This window comes from Drosophila gunungcola (assembly GCF_025200985.1).
Source record: "Drosophila gunungcola strain Sukarami chromosome 2L unlocalized genomic scaffold, Dgunungcola_SK_2 000007F, whole genome shotgun sequence".
Lineage (NCBI taxonomy): Eukaryota > Metazoa > Arthropoda > Insecta > Diptera > Drosophilidae > Drosophila > Drosophila gunungcola.
The window spans coordinates 32,042-47,602 of NW_026453162.1; the positions used below are offsets into that span (position 1 = coordinate 32,042).

Sequence of the window (15,561 nt, forward strand, 5' to 3'; positions counted from 1 at the left end):
GATTTTGCAGATATTAGATTGCGAGAAATATTTTTTGTCACAGCAAAATCAATGAAATCAGGTAGTTTTCTAGGATCTGTAGGCCAGTATGTAGGACTGCCTTGTGAAACGTAGTCCAGTTTGTTGCATGTTTTGATGAGTGCATTATATAGTTGCCTTCCTTTGGGGGTCACAAGGCGGAATCCCCAGTGTGTGTGCTTGGCGTTGTAATCACCTGCTGCTATGAATCGCTCTCCAAGTGAATTGTAGAAGTCCATGAATTGGTCTTCGGAGACTGCAAAGCGGGGTGGGCAGTAGACAGCGGCAATGGCAAGGTTGCTGGTGCCCAACTGTAATTTTATCGATGTAGCTTGCAAATAATTTTTTGCAAACCGTTGGTGAAAGTGGTGTTTGATACGGTCTCTTATTAAGATGCCGGTTCCGCCGTGTGCTTTACCATCTGGATGATCGGTGCCGTAGAACGTGTATCCTCGTATTTGAAAGTTTTATTTGCTGGTGAGATGCGTTTCTGCCAGCAACATAATGTCGATGTGATTTTCGTTCAGAAATTGAGTTATTTCAGGTATATGCCGTGAAACACCGTTGGCGTTCCACAGAGTTATTCGAAGGCAGGCATAATTTATTTGGACTGCTTAGCTGCAAGCATTTGTAACAAGATATCTTGGCTTTGCATTAGAGTTTGCATGGTGGTTTTCTGGAAGGACATAAATTCCATCATATTTTGTTGCAAAGTTATCATCATAGTTTCCAAGTTACTTTGTGGCTGCCCCATGGCCTGCTGTGAGCTGTGCCTGATCTTAGAGCACTGGCGTAGGAAATGCCGTTGGTGGCAATTGGGGGCCCAAATGATGACCTGGCTGCTTTTGCGAAGAGAACTTCCGGTGTCGTTTGTGATTTCATGTAAATGTTCTGGCGTGCCGTTGTCGCTCGTTGCATACGACTATTTATATCTTTGTAGACTGGACAGCCTCTGTAGTTTGCTGTGTGGTTTCCTTGGCAGTTTACTTACTTTTTAGTGAGAGAGTCTTCATTGTTGGCAGGGCAGGGTTCGGAGCCGTGGCAGTTTCCACAAGCTACACAAACTGACCTGAGGGTGCAGTAAGCCCTGGTGTGTCCGTATTCCTGGCAATTTGTGCATTGCACTGGCCCGTTCCGTTTGTGCGGCTCTTCTACTGTGATCTTACGGTGCAGAAGGTACTGCAACTTGTAGATTGGGTGCACTGCGTTTTTTTTTTCAAAGTTTGGCGCTGATCCACGTTCTTACTCATTTGTTTATTGTTAGTGCGTAAAGATAAATTAATTAATTAATTAAAATTTTAGTTTACGATATGGGAATTAGCATCGCGAACTGCAAAACCTCGCGAACGTTTTCGACTGAGTGACTATTTGTTTTTCCGGAGCGTTAAGAATACACGTCCACACGCGACCGGAGCTGAAATTGATAAGGATTGGGCATTATTTTACAATAAAAAATGAACAGATTTTTCGCAATAAACCGAGTTTTTTCTTTGTAGTGTTACCAAAAAGTGTAGTTTTAATTTTAATTTGTGATATTTCGGATTATCCAGTACTGAGTTATGATCGGCAACTTCGGAAAGACAAATAAAATATTCTTTAGTGCTACTAAATTTTGATTTTTTGTGCTCATATGTAAAAAACCAATAAAGCAATGGCATTTTTATGATATCGTTGTCCGATTTTTAATAAATAATATCGTAAATTAAAAAAAAACAAGAACGTAAGCAAACTTTGGCAAGCCGAAGTTTATATACCCTTGCAGCTTTTGCAAAAACTAAATATTCTTAAAAACATTAAAATTATGATTTACTTCCGTATATGCTTAAAAACATTGAAGCTATGATGATTTGCAGCTAAATTTTTCGATAGTTCCTATGTCAGCTATATGATATCGTTTTCCGATATTAATAAAATTAAAAGCGTAATCCTAAACTATCAAATTATTGATAAGTCTAAAGGAATTAAAACAAAAAATTACAAAATAGAAAAACATTTTTTTATTTATTTTTAATGTTGCTATTGGAGCTCTATGATATAGTCGTCCGCTTTTTATGAAATTTAAACCGTAATTCTGAAATATTTAACAATTACTAAATGTCGAAGAACTAAGAAAAAAACTAAAAAACAGCTAAGTTACAATTTTTTTTTTCCGATTGTCCCAATGGGAGCTATATGAGAGAGTTTCATCTAATGCAGAGTTTTTCATCTAATCGGACGTGTAATTCGACGCTCCTCTTTCACACTGTGTTCTTCCGGAGTTTTACGTATTTTGCATAGCTCAGTTGTCTTGTCAGTAACCCTACTACCTACATAAGTACGCATTACATGTAGACATTAAAAGTTAATGACGTTTTATTTAAATTAAAACAAGCTGCCAATTGACTATTTTTCTTCTGCTTGGTCAGCGTTTACCGCTAATCCTAAAGTTTGGTGCTGTTAGTGACACTGCGCTCTTAGTGCTCACCACGTACATTTACCCGAAGCTGCATTCGTTGCACTTGTTTCGATCGTTTGTTCAACGCTTACAAACGACCGCTCTCTGTACCGCTGCTGCTCTTCAACGCTCCACGCTCTCTGCCCTGCTGCTGCTCTGCTGTTCAACGCTTACATCTGACCGCTCTTCACCCCGCTGCTGTTTCAACGTTTATACGGTATCTGCTCCGCTTTGCCCAACATTTCTCGCTTACGCTCGAGGCTGATACGGATGCTCACATACTACACCCGCGCTCCCCTCTTCTTCTGTGCACAGTGACCTGATAATTAACCAAAATGACCATCGCTTGCACTGCTAATAAATGCGAGTATAATGGCATTATTAGTGGCGATACCTACCTCATCTGCTGGTTATGTGATAACTGTTCGCATGTTAAGTGTGCTGGAGCTGGCTTCAACGGCCGTGTTGGGGATTTAATCTCGAAACGAGTTGGTTTTACCTGGTCTTGCCGCGAGATGACGGATGAAATGCGTACGTTCATGAGGCAAACTAGGACTGGATTTGTTGAAGTTCGTAAACTCTTCAACGCTATGAATGACAAATTCCTGGCAGTGGAATCTCAGTTTCTTGGACTTAAGATTCTTAGCGAGTCACCAAAAAGAAAAATCCCAGATAATATGATAATCTTTAACTTCCTGTTTATGATTCACCATCCATCTCGACGTCAACTAATGCTAATAACATGGACCTTTCGCCGACCTACTTAACACTGCCACTGGCTCACACTACCCGTTCTTCTGTTCCCTCGCGTGCCTCATTGACTGCGGAATCACTTGGTAATGTTCTACCGGAACAAAGCATGGCCTCTCTTGGATTACAACTGGCTCCTGTTGTTACCAACTCTGCTCCTACATCTGCTTCTACATCTGGTGCTGTTTCCTTCTCCAACGATATGCCTGGCCCAAGCCATGCGGCTCCTAGACGCACTAATGTCACTTTAAGTGGTGTTTCGAGAAGTAACCGTCCAAAGAATAGCGAGGCGACTTCTGATGTCTCTGGGATTCCTCTGAGAGGGGTTATTCAAAAATCAATATTCGTGACGAGACTTAATCCCGAAGCCACTGCCGAGGATGTTAGGATCTTCCTCTGTCAGAAACTGCATGCCCCGGACAACGCTATTTCTGTATATAAGTTCATTTTTAAGCAAAAGCGCAATATCTCTTCTTTTAAAATTCGTATCACTGATTCCTATTTCCCTAAGGCACTTTCCTATTTCCCTAACTACACTTTGGCCAGTTAATACTTTAGAACATGAGTATCTTCAGAAAAAACAGCCTCGTGGCTCAAATTCAGCTGTTTCAAAAAACTAAGAAAAACAAATCTGTCAGTTTTATACCAAAATGTACGAAGCCTATTGGGTAAACTGAGTAAGGTTTATGTTAATAGTCTTTTCACCGACGCCGACGTCATTGCTTTATCTGAAACATGGCTAAACTCTTCGGTTTCCGATCAAGAAATATTCGTTGATAAATTTGTTATCTATAGAACTGACTGCATCTCCCTGGGCGGTGGCGTACTAATTGCAGTTCACAACTCACTTTCATCGGAAATTTTTCCATTGAATTCGTTGCAGTTAAAATTAATATCAATAACATTAAAATTTATATAACTTGCTATTACATTCCACCTAGATCTGATACTTCTCTCTATTTAATGCACCTGTCTGCCATTCAATTAGTATCCTCTTCTATTGCCGATGAGGACCACCCAATTATAATGGGAGATTTTAACATATCTAACGTGTCTTGGATCTCTTCATTGGACTCCAATCTCCTTTTTGCCGAAAGCCAGCACGACTTTATCGACGGCCTGACGGACTTATTAAGAACCATATGGACAGACTTCTTGACTTAATATTTGTTAATAACGACAAGTGACTCTTCTAAGCCCCCATGGTTCAATAGGCTCTTGTCTTACCTCAAAAATAAAAAATCAAGGTTGTATAAAAAATACTTAAAATCCAATTCTGCGGTGGATTTTTCCAATTATGTCACGACCCGCGAACTTTTTTTAATGCCTCTAAACTTTGTTATGAATGCTACATCACTCAATGTAGAGATAACATTCGTAATGATCCGAAAAGTTTTTACTCCTTTGTAAACTCCAAAAGAAAATCAAATGCGTATCCCTCAACTATGTATTTACACAAGCGAACTGAATCATCATCTTTAGACATTTCTAACCTTTATGAAAACTTTTTTCAGTCAACCTACTCTCTACAATCCTATAACATCTCCATTCCCTACCCTTTTGATCTGCCCTGTATCAATAATATTTTTGTTCCTCAATTTGAAGTTAGCGATGTTCTTAAAGCCCTTCTGTCGCTGGAAACGTCCTATTGTTTAGCTGTGTTCTAAGAAACTGTGCCGAAGCACTGTCTTGCCCAATCACTTTTCTATTTAAGTTATCTTTATTATCTTCAGAGTTCCCGAGAATTTGGAATGAATCTTTTATTATTCCAATTCATAAAAAAGGCTCAAGGTCCGATGTCGAAAATTATCGTGGTATAGCCAAACTTTCTGCCGTACCTAAGCTTTTTGAGCAGCTGGTCACTTGTCAACTTCAACATATGTGTGCCTCCATCATCTCTCCCGCACAGCATGGCCTTATAAAACAACGGTCGACTACTATTAATCTTATTGAATTTTCTACTCTCATCCACCGTAGTTTCCTAAATAAATGCCAAACTGAAGATATTTTTACTGACTTCAGCAAGGCATTTGATTCAGTAAACCATAGCCTTCTCCTTCATAAACAATCTCTTCTTGGTTTTCCACCTAATTTACTTAACTGGATTTCTGCCTATCTTTCAAACAGAACTCAACCCGTCCTCTTCAATAATCAACTTTCCTCCGTCGTAAATGTTTTTTCTAGTGTCCCCCAAGGAAGTCTTCAGGGGGCACTACTTTTCGTTCTTTTTATTAAAGATCTTCAAAAAGTAGTGTCATTTGCCTCTACTCTAATGTATGCGGACGACGTAAAAATTTGCCTATCATTATCTGATCAAATGTCATACCTTCGCCTACAGTCGGACATTAATCAATTACAATTATAGTGTTCCAACAATTTGTTGCTTCTTAATCACACTAAATGCAAATGTATGTCCTTTTACCGGACTTCAGCCCACATACACTCTTACCATCTTGGAAACTCTACTTTAGAACGTATTACGCAAGTAACTGATCTATGTGTCCTATTTGATAGCAAGTTATGTTTCAAAGGCCATATTTCTGTCATCATTGGTAAAGCTAAGGGTGTTTTAGCCTTCATAAAACGTTGGGCCAAGGAGTTTGACGACCCGTATACAACAAAGACTCTTTACATTTCCATGGTTCGCCCCAATTTGGAATACTACGCATGTGTTTGGAGCCCTCAATATATTGATCAAAAAAAATTTATCGAGTCAGTCCAAAAGCAATTTTTATTATTTGCTCTTCGACAGCTGTATTGGGACCCGGTGAGGCGTTTGCCACCATACTCTTCAAGGTTAATGTTAATTGATCTTAAGTCTTTAAAACATCGTAGAATGTGCAGCGGAGTAATTTTTTTTGCATAAGCTTCTCATAGGTGAGGTGAATTTTGGCCTCCTCCTTAGCTATATTAACATCGCTGTTCCCTCAAGATTTACTCGTACCTTTCGCCCTATTCAGTTGCCAATTTGTAGATCCATCTTTGCCCTTCATGAGCCCTTTCGGATGCTTTGTTCAAATTATAATGCAGTATATCCTGCAATATCTTTGGAAAATTCTATCGGATCGGATTGATCGGATATCATTAAACATTTATGCTTTTCTATTTAGTTAGTTTAAGTTAGACTTATTTTTAGCATATATGTGTAAATTAGCAGTTCATTGTTAACTATAAATCAATAAATAAATAAATAACATAGTCGTCCGAACCGTAGTTCTGAAATAATTAACCATTACTATATGTCGAAGAACTAAAAAAAAAATGAAAAACACAAAGTTGTAATTTTTTTTATTTATTTTTCCGATTGTTCCTATGAGAGCTATATGCTATAGTCGTCCGATCCGGCTCGTTCCGACATATATACTACCTGCAATAGAGACAACTTTTGGGAAAGTTTCATAGACTGATAGACTAGCTTGCGTAGAAACGGACGGACAGACGGAGAGACGGACGGACATGGCTAGATCGACTCTGCTAGTGATGCTGATCAAGAATATTTATACTTATATATATAGGGTCGGAAACGTCTCCTTCCCTGCGTTACAAACTTCTGACTGAAATTATAATACACTCTGCAAGGGTATAACAACTAAGTTATAGTATTGTAAAAATTAATTTTGCGATTGTTTCGATGGGAGCTGTTCCGTCTTATATACAACCTGCAAAATAAAGATACCCCTTTCGGTATGTTCCATCTAGAAAGCTTAAGAACTGACAGACTATATTTGCTTAGAAACAGACAGAGGGACGGCCGAACAGACGGTCCCGGCTAGACCGACTCACCCAGTGATGCTAATCAAGAATATATAATATACGGAAATGTCTTCTTCACTGCGTTGTAAACTTCTAACTGAATTTAAAATAACGTCTGCAAGGGTATAAAAGCTTTAACAAAAGCTTAAGACATTTTTTATTTGTTGTTAAAAACGGGGTTTTAAATGCAAATTACACTGCTTTATCTTGTCTAAAGACTGATAAATTAAAACTGAGTAAAAAATAAAAATTGTAACTGCCCAAATTTTGAATTTGTTTATTAATTCTTTTGGACATGGCTTAAAAGTTTTTAATTCAAAATGTATATGTTTAATTTTTGCAATAGCTGAAAGGGTATATAAGCTTCGGCTTGACGAAGTTTGCTTCCTTTCTTATTTATTAATGACTCAAATTAAAATTGTACTTTATGACCATGTATCTCTAACAGCTTTCTTTAAACATGAATTTATTTTTCTTACATATAACATGATTTTTGACCCACTTTGCTGTGAATCATGAATCAATGTTCATATTTTGAAAAACGAAAAATCCGTAGCTGGTCCAGAACACATTCAAAAAATCAATTTAAAAAATACGTTTTTTTTTAGTTAAAAAAGTTAATTTTTTTATACCAAGGAACTTTTTTTAAGCAGTAATTGTTGACGAAATCATCGAAATAGCTCCTACAAATCAGAAGTTATTCAATAAAGAGCAGGTGCTATTTTAAAAAAAAAAGTGTTCAAAGTTTACCTTTTTAACCCCTGTAACTTCCGTAAAATTTCGAAATTCATAAAACCGGACCAATTGTATTTTTGGTTGTTGTAAACCCAAAAGTCAAAAAGCTTCATGAAAATCTGACCTTTTAGTTTTAGGTGGCCGACTTAGTAGATTTTCGCTCCATAAGGAATTTAAGAATATGGTCGAATTATGGATAAAGGCTATTTAATATTTTGGCAGGCTGTTTCATTTTATACCCTTGCAGAGGGTAGTTTCAGTCAGAAGTTTGCATTCAGTGAAGGAGACATTTCCGACCATTTAAAGTATATATATTCTTGATCAACATCGCTAGAAGAGTCGATCAATTGTCCCTGTGTAAGGCTGTCCGTCCGTCCGTCCGTCCGTTTCTACGCAAACTTGTCTCTCACTTTTAAGCTAAAATAAAATCTCCCTAAATTTGTCTTCCTATTACAGGTAGTATTTAAGTCGAGCCGGATTGGACGACTTTATCTTAGAGCTCCCATAGGAACAATAGGGAAAAAGAGGACTAAAATTAAAACTTATTATTATTATTATTAAGGTTTAGATTTTATCAAAATCGGACGACTATATCATATAGCTTCCATAGAAACAAACGAATTAAAAAAATTAATTTAAAAAAATTGTAATTGTAATTGTTACTCGTAGAGTTAGAGATTTGGGATTTGGCATGCAGATTCTAGTATTTCCTACGCAGCGCAAGCTTATCAAAACGGAGCAACGTCTGTCACGTCACTATAATACATGTTAGACCTTTGCTGTTGTATTCTGGGTGTGTGTATTGGTCATATCTTTCGGTAGATTTTCAAAATCGAGCTATTATTTTAGTAGTTGTAAAGTCTTCTGCCGCAGCTCTGTCGCCGCTCTGCCGTCGCTCTGCTGCCTATCTGCCGCTGCTCAGCCACTGATCGGCTGGTGCTCTGCCTGTGGTAAAAGATATGGGGGAGAGAGAACGATAGAACTCACCTCCCGCTACACTCAGAAAAAAAACCAAGAGTTTTGTTCTTGTTTTAAGTATAAACGCTCATGAAAGTGAGCCAAGTTAGGAAAATTCTTATTTTTGTCATAAATTCTGTTTTTAAGAACGTTTCATTCTTAAACCATAATTCTTTATTTAAGAAATTTTTGGTCGATAATTAATAGTAAATAGTACTTAAATTTATATTGAATTCTGTTTAAATTAAGTCTTAATTCTTTTTAAATCAAGTATAACGTGCACTTAATTGAAGTACGAATTATACTCGAATCAAGTATTAAAAATTCTTTAACCAAGAAAGATCATTATTTGGGTTAAGAATGCATGCGGCTTAAATAAAGAACAATAAATTCATATTTTAAACATTACGAACTCTTTAAAAAAGAATATTTTAATCTCAAATCAAGAAAGATACTATCCCAATTTAATTATATAAAACTCTTAGCATGAGCACTATTGGTTTTTATAATAAGAAAAAATGTTGCTTTATTTAAGAGCATATAAATTCATTTGCAAACCTAAAAATACATTTTACATTTTTGTATTTATTTTACATTTTAATTGTTTGCTTTAATTTATTTATTATTGTTACGAACTTATGAACTAACTGGAAAAAGGGATTTCAATTTGTATTGTATTAGTGATATGTTTTGGATCTTAAACATATTTTAGCCTTATATACGACTTTGAATTGTTTACATACATGTATTGGAAAGGTAATAAATATACGAATAAATATACAAAACGCATACTCCATAAATACTTGAGTGGACCACACTTCTTAATTGCAGAGGCATAATGGACCATGAAATGAAATTAAATTATTTTATTAAAGTTTTAGCTGAAGAAATAACTTACCTCTGCCTTCCTCCATGATAACAGCTTCTCCCGAAACCTCAGGCGGGGTCCCAACGGAGGCACAGCTTCCCTTAAATTTTCTTCCGTTATGATATATTTTAAATCACTATATCTTATTTGAGCATCTAAAAATTTAAAATTAATTTTGAAATTGCTTATAATTAAATAATTTAATTATAATTTAATAGTTTTATTTATTAAAAACGTCTTTGCTTACTCATATATGGTACACTGTTAAAAAACAAAATATTGAATCTAAATATGTGAATATTAGTTTAAATATGAATGAAGTCATGCTACTTAATATGTATTGTGTTAAATATTATGATTTAATATGAAATATGTCAATATCTGAGTAACATATTAAAATAAAATATTTCATTTTTTTATCAGTGTACATGTATACGTATGTATACATGTATATGTATGTTTTTTTTTTTTTTTTTTTTTTTTTTATTAAGAAAAGCTTAAGTATATACAGAAGAGATACAAAAGACAGAAGAAGAGGAAGAAGTAGAAAAGTTCCGTTCCCGCGGGACCGCCGCAAAGCTATACTTCGCGGGACGGATGGCGGTCAGGTTGCCGCTCGTCCTTATTGCTGGTTGCGTCGACTCTGTTCTCGACGCCTTAAGTCCTTTAGGATGCCAGCGGCCAGATTAGCTACCGCATCCCAGTTCCTTTGGTTTTCCAGCATGCAATTGATAATATTATCCACTGTCAGGAAACGCTCGGTTCTTAATTCAGCTTCGGCTCGGTTCCTCGCGTATAGGGGGCAGATGAAGAATGCGTGCTCCGCGTCTTCGATGCTTGCGGTGCCGCAGTGGTCGCAGCAGGGGTTCGGCTCGTGCTTGAACCTGTACAGGTAATCTTTATAGCATCCGTGCCCGGAGATCATCTGTGTGAGGTAGAAATCTACCTGCCCGTGTCTTCTCTGCAGCCAAGGGATTAGACTGGGGATTAACCTGTGCGTCCACCGTCCTGTGCTCGCACTGTTCCACCTCCTTTGCCAAGCCTCTATCGTGCTGCTGCGCTGGGTCCTACTTCCTGTACATCCTGTCCTTCTTTCTGCCGCCAGGAGGTCTATCGGTATTGTACCGGCTATCACTAGTGCGGCTTCCTCTGATACCGTGCAGAAGCTGCTTGTGATGCGTAGTGCGCAGCGTCTGTAGACAGCTTTGCACTGGTCGGTTGCGGTCTTCATAGCCTCGGCCCATATGGGCGCGCATACAGGATGGTCGAGGTCACCACTGTGGCTATTATCCTTCTGCTGTGTTGCTTTGGTCCTCGGGTGTTGGCCATCATCCTTGAGATGGATGCAGTCGATCTGGACGCTTTGGCTGCTGCATAAGCTAGGTGGGTCTTGAACGATAATCTGTGATCGATCATTACCCCTAGGTACTTGATTGAGTCGCTTGATGCTATTAAGGTTGATCCGACTCGAATTGTAGCCTTCTCGACAATCTTCCTGCTGCTTATGAGCACTGCCTCCGTTTTGTGCTCGGCAAGCGATAGCCCGTTTTCTGCGAGCCATCTCATAAGGATGTCTATGGAGAGGCTGCACCTTACCGTGGCCTCTTCGAGGGTTTTAGCTACTGTTACCAGCGCTATATCGTCCGCAAAGCCCACTACGGTGCATCCTTCGGGTAGTGCCTGCCTTAGGATCCCGTCGTACATCGCGTTCCACAGAATCGGGCCCAGGACTGAGCCTTGAGGTACTCCTCCTGTCACCTGGTACTCATGCTCTCCGACGTCTGAAGAGTATGTGAGCACTCTGTCCTTGAAGTAGTCCGCTACGAGGTCGGTAAGGTAGTCAGAAATTCCCATTAGCCGAAGCGCTCGCAGGATAAGGTTCCAGTTGGCAGAGTTAAATGCATTCTTGACATCCAGAGTGCATACGAGGCAGTACTCTTTTGAGCCGCCTATCCACCTTTCTCCTTCAATTGCCTTAGCAGCCAGTTGGGTGACCGCTCGGATCGCGTCAATGGTGCTTTTTTCCTTCCGGAAACCAAACTGGTGGTCCGAGAAAGCTCCGAGATCGTCGAGTTCTTTTTCGAGGCGGGTGCATATTATGCGCTTAAATATCTTACCCATCGTATCTAGCATACAAAGGGGCCTGTATGACGATGCGTCATCGTTCATCTTTCCCGGTTTTGGGATGAGCACTAATCTCTACCGCTTCCATCCTGTGGGGAAGGTTCGTTGGATGAGGCACTTGTTGTACATTTCCGAGAATATATCCGGGTAAGCTGCCACTATTGTGTGCAGTGCAGCATTGGGAATGCCATCCGGACCAGGGGCTTTTCCAGCCTTGGTTTTCCTTAATGCTGCCAGTACTTCGACTTCGCTGATCAGTACAGTATCGCCTAATCCGGTGGCTTGCCAGGTAAGCGGCGGCTGTGTGGGGAACAAGGTAGCCACTATGTTGCCAAGCTGCAAGTGGTCAGTAGGGGTCGGCTGCCTGTTGAGCTTGCTTATGACCATCCTGTATGCTGAGCCGAATGGTTCTGCATCCGCAGCTTCGCACAGCTCCTGGAAGCATCTGGCCTTGCTGGCTTTGATCGCATTTTTCAGCACCTTTCTCTTGGCCCTATAGGTTGCTTCGCTCAGCTCTTGGTTTCCGCGTCCTCTGCTTCTCTGACACCTGCGTCGGGCCGCTAGGCAGTCTCTCCTTGCTCCGTCTATCTCCTCGTTCCACCACGGAACTGATCTACGCTTATTACCACCTTTCATGGCTTTTCCCATGGAGGCATCGCACGCCGCCTTAACTCTGTCGGCTAAGCTCTTTGCGCAGGTGTTAGCGTCTCCTGTAACGCGGACGCCTTCCATGTGTGCTAGGAGGGCCACTGTGTTAAGGGTATGGGCTTTGTAGGACGTTTGGGGCCTGCTAGGGGAGGCCAATCTGGGTCTTGTCTGGGTGATGATCAGCGCGTGGTCGCTGTGAGTGTAGATGTCTGACACCCTCCATGCGCAGGTACGTGCCAGTTCAGGGCTGGCGAAGGTCAAATCGATAATCGATTCCCGGCCTGACTTGCTAAAGGTTGGCCTGTTCCCTTCGTTGAGTAGGCAAACATTTAACGAAGCCAACGCCTCAAGGAGGATGGTTACCCGCTTTGTCGTACTAGCACTGCCCCATGTTGTGGACCATGCGTTGAAATCACCTGCGATGAGGATTGGTGACCTGCCGCGTGCGTCGTCGGCGATCTCCTGATTATTGCTCTGAACTCGCTAATGCGTACGCTCGGGGCAATGTAGCAGCTGTAGATTGTTAGGCCTCTGAACATCGCTCTGGTGTATCCCGCTCTGGATGCCCTTTGCGATAGGTGTCCAGAAGGCTGCCCGCAACTCCAAATCGCTGCTCTGCCGTCCGCACTATGTTGCCATACGCCTTCGTGCTTGGCCTTATAGGGCTCGCTGATTATTGCCACATCAGCCTTGTATATGTATGTGTAAAATACTATGTGTGCACATAATTAGTGCTTGTGCACGAGCAATCAAGAATAATTTGCAGATCATAGGAATGCATGTTAAAATAGTAAGAAAACCAACTTAAAAGTGATCGTACACATAAAACGTAAAAAAAAGAGCGGTACGTAGCTTGTTCCAGGAAAAAAATAGATTGAAACTTTTCTATACAAACTACGTAACGCTCTTTTTTTTACGTTTTGTATGTACGATCACTTTTAAGTTGGTTTTATTTTTCAACGCATTATTTATTTTTTTAGGATTGCAGGTGCATTAGTTTAGGTTCTTTAAGCCGGTCACGCACATACGTTCTTTTAAGTATATAAATAAATAGTTTATAAGACAAAACTCCGACGCGCACTTTTATTAAATAATCTTTTTATTACGATTGGCTTGTATTACTTACCTTTAAGGTATTCACGAATGTCTTCACATTCGTTTTCCTTCAGAAATTCCTCCAGCTTTTCGTCTTCCGCACTCATTTTCACACTTAACTTCAAACTTAAAAACGAGGAGCTTCTTCCTAGAGATGGCCTAAGCACTCAGAATAATATCGATTGTCGATAGACGCTTTTTTCAGCAGTTGGTCATACCGCTCAGATTTGGTCATGTTTTAACTCTAATCTAAATATCCTCCCAGGCGTAGTTTTCCAACAGGAATATTATTTAAGCAACAACTTTAAGTTTTTGCTTATGTTGGGGCTACAAACAAAATAAAACAAAAATTAAATACCGACTATCTATGTTTTTTTTTCCATCTCTACTCATCACACACGCTTTACAAAAAGCACACATACATTTATGTATGTATTCTTTGACAACAGTTATTTGGGCTTATTCCGGGAAAGCGTTGCTTTCAAGAATCCGTTATGTCGTAAAAAATGCATGTCGTATATAGTACGCACAAACTTGTATGTACAAACAAATACGAATGACGCTTTAAATTTGTTTTAAGAATTTTGCTCTATCTTGTTAAAAATAATGAGTGAAAAGAATGACCGATCATAGACAGATTTTAGCTTGATAAAGAATGGTTTTTTCTTAAATTTGTTCACTACATTTGAGTACATGCCTTACTTAATTTAAGAATTTCCTATACTTGATTTTCTGAAAGCATGAACTGCGAAAGATTAATGGAAGAAAATTTTCTACTTATTATGAGGAATATTCTCTTGGAATTTGTTCTTCTTAACATAAATCGAAATCATACTTAAAATAAGAATTTTCTACTTGTTTCAAGAATTTTATACTTGAATCAAGTATTATTAAGGATTAATTTTGGTTTAAGAATTATTTTTTTCTTAATTTAAGCAGAAAAGGGAAAAAATACTCAAAACAAGAATATCAAAAATCAAGTACTATCGTACTTAAGTTTTTGTCTGAGTGTAGGTGAGGGTGCAGCACGCTCTTAGCTTTTAGTGTTGGCTATGCAGTGCTCTACATACACACCGACATTGTGAGATTACACTCGCACATTCATTTAACACAAATAACTACCCTTGCAGTTTGATCCACTTTATTGTTTTAACAGTAGGCTCTTTTCTTCTTGTAAGAGCGCGATGGTGTATGTTCTTTCTGGTTTTTGGGGTACAGGTTATGCACGTGTCGATATTGCAGTTTAAAATTAATATTGCTGACGAAATACTTGTGGTTGCTTATCGTTCACAAAATCAAGTGATTTCAGGCAGTGATGGTTCAGGCAGCGCGAATTGGAAACTTCTAGATCCACTAGAAACTGGACTTTTCCCAAACTCGCTAATTTTCCTTCTTTACCTTTCGCACGCCGATAGAGAGCGGGAGAGATCTAAGTGGGTGTGTGTGTGTGGACAATGCGACTCAGCAGGCATAACCGATTGGAGGTTTGGAAGTCCTCTCTACATTTCTGCCGGGGCCTATCCGAATTGACATGTGTGATACGTTTTGTTCATTTCTATTACCCCGAACCCTACCGAACCGTCCATGCCTCATTGATTAGTAAAAAAAACACTAACAAAATTTTAGTAAGTAAGAGATAACATGTTAAATAAAAATTTTTAAAGTAATATTTATTAATTTTATAAGGAAAAATAATAAATTATAATACTAGTTTAGGCAAAATGGTAAGAAGTCCAGATATAATGCAAAAAAAGTGCATAGTTAATGCAAAGCCAAAAATGGCTTACAAACAATATACTTGGAAGCCAAATAGAAGCAAATACCTTAATATCAACATTTTTAAAAAATTAATCCAATTGTTTTATTAGCAGTTTTTCTAAACAAAGTTTGTTAAAATAAAATAGCTAATAAATTATAGCTAAAAGTTTCGTATTCGTAACTTCTTTTTAATCACTAATTGGAATTCCTCAACTATTGACAACTACACACAGATCAAAATATGGACTTAAACGAAAAATTTGACTTAAAACTAAAAAAAAGGCCCAATCTGTCGAACTGCATTCCCAACAGGAGAATTTAAGAGCCTGCAGCGCGCTTATTCCCCGCTAACAGTTCTTTTGTTCTGTGTCTCTACTTCTGCGATCGTTATTGCCCTATCTGCAGCTGCAGAACGGCGGCA

At 38.9% G+C, this 15,561-nt stretch overlaps 1 protein-coding gene across 4 annotated transcripts in view; it reads left to right on the plus strand.

The window, feature by feature from the left end:
* The window catches only part of LOC128253220 (probable chitinase 10), a 128,841-nt gene that overhangs the window by 29,904 nt on the left and 83,376 nt on the right, over positions 1 to 15,561 (plus strand). The window lies entirely within an intron of this gene.